Source organism: Rutidosis leptorrhynchoides, chromosome 3 (genome assembly GCF_046630445.1).
Source record: "Rutidosis leptorrhynchoides isolate AG116_Rl617_1_P2 chromosome 3, CSIRO_AGI_Rlap_v1, whole genome shotgun sequence".
NCBI lineage: Eukaryota > Viridiplantae > Streptophyta > Magnoliopsida > Asterales > Asteraceae > Rutidosis > Rutidosis leptorrhynchoides.
Window position 1 is genome coordinate 480,652,986 of NC_092335.1, and position 7,467 is coordinate 480,660,452.

The window sequence follows — 7,467 nt, forward strand, 5'->3', positions numbered from 1 at the left end:
ACGAACACCTTCGTACGTTTAAAAGAATTTGTACACTATTCAAAATCCGAGAAGTGGAAGATGAGCAGATCTATCTCATGTTGTTTCCCTGGACTTTAAAGGGAGAAGCCAAAGATTGGTTAGAATCGTTACCTGAAGGGGCGATTGACACATGGGATGTTTTAGTTGAAAAATTTCTTAAACAATTCTTTCCGGCATCTAAAGCCGTGAGACTTCAAGGAGAAATTGTTACGTTCGCGCAAAAGCCAAATGAAACATTATATGAGGCGTGGAAAAGATTCGGAAGGATGTTGAGAGGATGTCCTCAACACGGTTTAGAATCTTACCAAATAGTACAAATATTCTACCAAGGTGTCAACGTTGCTACACGAAAAGACATCGACATAACAGCTGGTGGTTCCATTATGAAGAAAACCGCAACTGAAGCTTACAAAATTATTGATAACACAGCCTCCCACTCGCATGAGTGGCACCAAGAAAAAGATATTTTTCGTTCATCTAAAGTGGCTAGAGCCGAATCTAGCCATGACTTTGATTCCGTTTCAGCAAAAATAGATGCTTTCGAAAGACGAATGGAAAAGATGAATAAAGATATTCACGCAATACGAATCAGTTGTGAGCTATGCGGTGGACCACACTTATTGAAAGATTGTCACATTGAACCAACATTGGAACAACGAGAGAATGTTTCCTATATGAACCAAAGGCCTGGAAATAATTATCAAAATAATTATCAACCGCCAAAGCTAAACTTCAATCGAAATCAAAACATTCTTTACAATCCAAAAGGACCCGAAAATAACTGGTATAACCAACAAGGTCCGAATAACCAACCAACTCAAAACAACACTTTCAATCAACAAAGACCTGGCTTATATAAACCACAACAACAAACCGAAGAGAAAAAGTCAAATATGGAAGACGTGGTATTCAAGCTAGTTGAATCTCAAACACAATTTATTGAAACTCAAACCCAAACGAACGAGAGATTTGATCAGTCATTAAGAACTCAACAAGCTTCCATTTTGAATCTAGAAAAACACATAGGTACTCTTGCTAGCATGATGAGTGAGAGGGAACAAGGAAAGCTACCGAGTAATACTGAAGTAAATCCTCGGAATGAGAATGTTAATATGGTTTCAACGAATTCTGAAAAACCAGCACCAGAAGATGGGAAGGTTTTAGATGAGAGTAACAATGAAGAAGTTACACCACCACCACCCGAGTATGTAAAGCCAGTGGTGGCACCATACAAACCACCCATCCCGTTTCCAAGAAAAGGAGTTGAGTATGAGCAAGTGATAGGTAATAAAGATTGTGATACCTCTGGAAAGAAGAAGAAGAAAAAGAATAAGAAAGTGCAAGAAACAAAAGCCGTAAATATAAACCCGGTGAAGACAGTTCCACCAAAACCTCCACCTAGGGTAGGTGATCCGGGTGAATTTATTGTTCCTTGTCTACTTAGTGATTGTGTCATGTATGATGCACTAGCAGATTTAGGTGCAAGTGTAAGTGTTATGCCTCTTTCCTTATATAAGAGATTAGGTGTAGGTAAGTTAAGTCCAACGGATATGAGTGTTCGACTCTTTGATCAAACCATTAAGCACCCAGTTGGAATTGCTGACAACCTACCCGTTCAAGTAGGCAATTTAACCTTTCTAGTCGAATTTATTGTCATTGACATAGAAGAGGACCCAAACATTCCTCTAATTTTAGGTCGGCCATTCTTAGCGTCCACCAAGGCGTTATTTGATGTAGGAAATGGAAGAATGACACTTAAAAGTGGTGACAAATCGATCACCTTTATGATTCGAAAGTCTAAATCTCCACCAGCCAAAACCGTTGAACCAGTAAAAACAATTGGTAAGAACCATGTGCTTTTACCAACTCCAACGGTAATACTTAGCAATAATGAAACGCCTAAGTGTGGGGAAAATGAAGTAACACCTAATGATGACATGATAACAAAGAACCCCGTTGTTGATACGAAATTAAATGATCCCGTTATTAATAGTTCAATGAAGAAACTTATTAAACGGATTCGCGATGCTAGAACCAAGGGGAACTTTAAGTTATGTAACCGGTTAGTATCCAATCTATCACCTAAAGAAAAGGAGAAACTAGTTGAAATTGTGGATATTACACAGGAATCCAACCAATGGCTTAAAGAAAAAGTCACGGATATGCAAGTTGATTATGGACCAAGAGAAATTAACGATGAAGTTAATCACAATTTTGACACCACGGCTACCTAAGTGTGGGGAGATTCAAATGTTCTAAAAAGAAAATGCTATCTAGAGTTAGTTGTTCTGTTCTCGTGTAGTTCCGAGAATGAAACCCGATTGGTCTTTTCCGCTAGCAGACACTAAAGAACTAGTTTTCTCCCTCCATTCTGAATTTTTGTTTTGTAGGTTTTTTTATGAAATTAATATGCATTTTAATTTAAGTTTTTAAAAACAAAATTTACTTTAATTCATTAAGTTTAAAAAATGATTTCTAAAATTCGTCGTGAGTTAAAGACTAGGTCGTTGAGCCGAAATTGCTTTACCCTAGGGCGGGGCGACAAATTTTGTTATCATTTAATTTTATTGATCTAAAGTATGCAAAAAAAAAAAAATATTATATTAATTTTTGAACGTAGGGGTTATATACCAAACTTCAAAAATATGTATATATGTTTGTATTTTATGTTATGTACACAACAGGGTAAAACAGCGCACTTTCAAAGACTGTCATTAAGTTCAACAAAAAGCTACTAATTTTGATGACAAGGCGCAAAATATCAAATGTGATGTAAAATAATATGCTTACAAACTGGGTATTTTTAATCACTTTTCTACACTAATCACCCTCATGAATTTATAATTATAGTCTGATTTCATGCAAATGAGGGCATTGCATGATCTCAAGTGTGGGGAAGGGTTATAAATTCTCTCGGGTTTACACTTAGTTTATTTGCCAAATTTTGTGAAAATTTGAAAAATTTTCAATTAAATGAACTCAAAATCATGTTTATACATATTTATGAACGATGAAAACTAGGTGATAATACCGAAATTATCGTTACCTCGAAAAGGACATAAATTGAGAAACACCCTAAAACGCTTGAATTCATTTAAAATGAAATAGAAGAAAATAAAAAGGCAAAGAAAGAAACTAAGTGTGGGAAGAATGTACCAAGTTATTCAATTTAAAACATATATCACATATTTTTGTACAAGATTATTGCAGGTACTTTTGCTTTGGACGATACTAATCAGTTTTACCCGGTTTACTGTAATACATTTGAAAGAAAGATGGATCTACACGATGAATCAATTCCATCATTAAAAGGAAGTAAAGTCTTCCGAAAAAGACACGCGCTTCTTGATTTAGGTCATGAAGTTGTCGTCCAGACCAGCTGTAGGTTGACGAAAAATCTAGAAAAGTCATCACTAAAATCAGCAGGAAATCCACGGACCTCAGCATCAAACAGGGTCGCCAAGTGGTCAGATTTATCCTAACCATGAGAAGGATTTATCTCGTACAATGGGGAGGCACCGTGCAAATTAGCTTGATAAGACTAATGAATCAGATCCCCAGAAAAGGATAATCTCCTTAAAGATTAAAAATCAGCTTTTAAGACTGATAATACTCAATCCTAGAGATTGACCTTAAAGATTGAGAATTCAAACTCATGGAATTCGATGATATCTAAACTCGAGCATGAACGAGAAAATATTTTGATCAAAAATACAAACCGATTTGTTTTCTGAAAAACCATTTTCAATGCGTTCATTACCATTGAACGTAAAATCCTAAGAAATTCATCTAGAATTCATTAGGTCACCTGAACCAAATCGGGTGTCAACCGTAAAAACGGTGGTTGCATAGCATGGTCGGAGACAGGACCTTGTGCCAGACCGAAAAATTATAGGATGATCTTTACTATCGCTCCTACCAAGGATAGTTCTAGCATCCGACACGTTAATAAGACCATAATCATCTACATGTCACGGGACATTGCCTTAACAGTTTCTTGTTCATCGCTTTCCTTTACAACCGGACGGTAGTTTACCGAAAGGTAATATACGGAACAAGTAAACTGGATGTGTGCTTTCCGATACCGGGATAGCAGTGGATTACACGAACCTAAAAGTTTTAGCCAAAATATTGATCCACAAATATATTTTGCAACACCGATGATGGATCAAATCAGAAACCTTATCTAGGGTAAAAGCTAGAATGAATTTTCAAAAGATCAAATGTTTTCATAAAGATCCAATTTCCTTAATGGATCTAAATTTTTATAGTCATGTGGGACTGTAAACCATATCGTTACTACCATTGTTTATACCGCCATATCAAAATCACTGATGTACAAAGTGTGAAGAATAAAGAAGTGATTCTAGTATTTCAAGACTATATTGCTTGAGGACAAGCAACGCTCAAGTGTGGGGATATTGATAAGGCTAAAAAGGAACATATATTTCATAGCATTATCCCCCAAGAAAGACAAGATTTTAGTTGCAATTGTTCCATTTTCAAGTGATATTCGTTTATATTAAATAAGTGCGAAGACAAAAGGCAGATTCGACAAATTGAAGACAAAAAGGTCCAAAAAGCTCAAAAGTACAAGATACAATTAAAAAGGTTCAAATTATTGATGAAGAACGTCTAAAAATGACAAGAGTACAAGTTACAAAACGCAAAGTACACGATATAATTAAGGTTTGGGCATGATGTTGGGCTAATTACTAAAAATGGGTAATTGGGCTTTGTACCATAATTAAGGTTTGGGCAAAAGACCGACACTTGTGGAAATTGGACTATTGACTATTAATAGATGGGGGGTATTGTCTAATTGAGTGACAACTCATTGGAGTCTGTCGAACCTATCTTCAAATTAATTATCCTAATAATTAATAATGATTATGGTTGTCCTATTTAGTGACGTTCATATGGAATCTATTATAATCATTTAATTAATTATTCGGGTTGGGTAATTGATTATTCAAACTGATCAAGTGGGTAAATTAATATTCATATCTAATCAAAACAGGGGTAGATTACATACAGTGATAACTGGTGTAATTGTTGACAGAAGTGATAACTGCGTCACAGTTTAAATCCTTAATTAGTTGGAATATTTGACTTCGGGTATAAGGGTAATTTGACGAGGACACTCGTACTTTATATTTATGACCGATGGACTATTATGGATAAAAACCAGATAGGTATCAAATAAACCATGACAAAGGACAATTAACCCGAGTAACAATTAATTAAAATTAAAACGTCAAACATCATGATTACGGAAGTTTAAATAAGCATAATCCTTTTATTTCATATTCTATCGCAATTTTATTTATTGTTATTTTATTTATCGTCATTTATTTATTTTACGCACTTTAATTATTGTCATTTATCTTTACGCTTAAAAATATAAAATCGACAAACCGGTCATTAAACGGTAAAAACCCCCCCTTTTATAATAATATTACTACTTATATATATATATATTTATATAAATATAGTTTTATAAAAATATAGTACGTAATCACTAGCTCCCTGTGGAACGAACCGGACTTACTAAAAACTACACTACTCTACGATTAGGTACACTGCCTATAGTGTTGTAGCAAGGTTTAGGTATATCCCATCCGTAAATTAATAAAACGTGTGTCATATTTTGTAGTATTTCCTAGTAAAAATAATACTATTTCGTACCCTCACGCTACATCATCAAGTTTTTGGCGCCGTTTTACACAAGTTTTATTATTTTTACGGATGGGAAATACCTAAACCTTGCTACAATACTTATAGGCAGTGTACCTAATCGTAATGTAGTGTAGTTTTTAGTAAGTCCGGTTCGTTCCACAGGGACGCAGTGAAGTTTAACACTATATTTTTATAAAACTATATTTTTAAAAGTTTAACACTTTTAAAACCAAATGTAAAATATTAAAAATAAATACAAGACTTAAATTAAAGCATAAAGTAAATAACGATAATGAAATTGCGAATAATAAAAGTGCGATAAAATAAACTTGCGATAATTAAAAAGTACGATAATTAAAAGTGCAATTAAATACAATAACAATAAAAATGCGATAATTAGAAGTGCAATTAAATATAAAATAAAGGAAATTAAATATGAAATAAAAGAATTATGCTTATTTAAACTTCCGTAATCATGATGTTTGACGTGTTGATTTTAGTTTTATGCCCATGGGTTAATTGTCCTTTGTCCTGGATTATTTAATATGTCCGTCTGGTTTTTGTCCATAACAGTCCATCAGTCATAAATATAAAGTGCGAGTGTCCTCTTCAAATTATTCTTATACCCGAAGTTAAATATTCCAACTAATTGGGGACTTAAACTGTAACAAGATTTTAATACTTTGTTTAGTAATTACACCAGGATGTCGACTGAGTGTAACCCAAGGTTTTAATATTTTGTTATCAATTATACCAAATGTCCTTGTACATAATTTCACCCCTGTTTTAATTATTCTAGTGGCTATTAATCCATTCCCGTGTCCGGTTAGATGAACGATTATTCGTACATATAAATACCCCGCCCATCGTGTCCGATTGAGTGTATATGGTAATTTATAGGGACGCCCAATTGTAAATCTTTATATTAACATTAACAAACTATCATTTAGTTAAACAAATATAAAGCCCATTAATAGCCCATAGTCTAATTTCCACAAGTGTCGTTCTTTTGTCCAAACCCCAATTATGGTACAAAGCCCAATTACCCAATTTTAGTAATTAGCCCAACATCATGATTACTTCGTTTTAAATAAGCATAATAATAACTTAGCTACGAGACATTAATGTAAAAAGGTTGAACATAACTTACAATGATTAAAAATAGCGTAGCGTTACACGGACAGAATTTCAACTTACACACTCACGGACAGAATTTCGACTTACACACTCAAACGATCTCTATCATAAATCTTATTATTATCATAATTTAAAATTAAAATTAAGATTATTGTTATATCTGATTACATTAACATTATGATAGAGATATAGAATATAGATATTGATAATTGATATTGATAATAGATAGATGGATCGATATATAGATCCCAATATGATAGAAAAAGGTATCCCTCTATCGATCGAATTACATAGCCTTTTATAGGCAAATTATAAATTTGAATTTTCATTTATGACCCCTGAACTATGCTCAATTAACAACTTTTTATTATTTAATATTGTTCTTATTATGAATTATTTAAATATTATATTTTATTCTTGTGCATAGTTGACTCGTAATTTTTACACCGTTGCGTCGAGCGTTGAGAGTTGACTCATGTCCCGGTTCCTGATTTTCGAACGTCCTTTCGTACAATTTTATATCGTGTACTTTGCGTTTTGTAACTTGTACTTTTGTCATTTTTAGATGTTCCTCATCAATAATTTGAACCTTTTTAATTGTATCTTGTACATTTGAGCATTTTGGACCTT

At 33.6% G+C, this 7,467-nt stretch overlaps 1 non-coding gene across 1 annotated transcript; it reads right to left on the minus strand.

Annotated features, from left to right (window-relative positions):
• Window positions 1–209: 209 nt before the first annotated feature.
• Window positions 210–316, minus strand: LOC139903235 (small nucleolar RNA R71). The gene has a single exon (XR_011778070.1). It is a non-coding gene; the product is annotated as a small nucleolar RNA R71 (small nucleolar RNA).
• Between the last annotated feature and the right edge of the window lie 7,151 nt (window positions 317–7,467).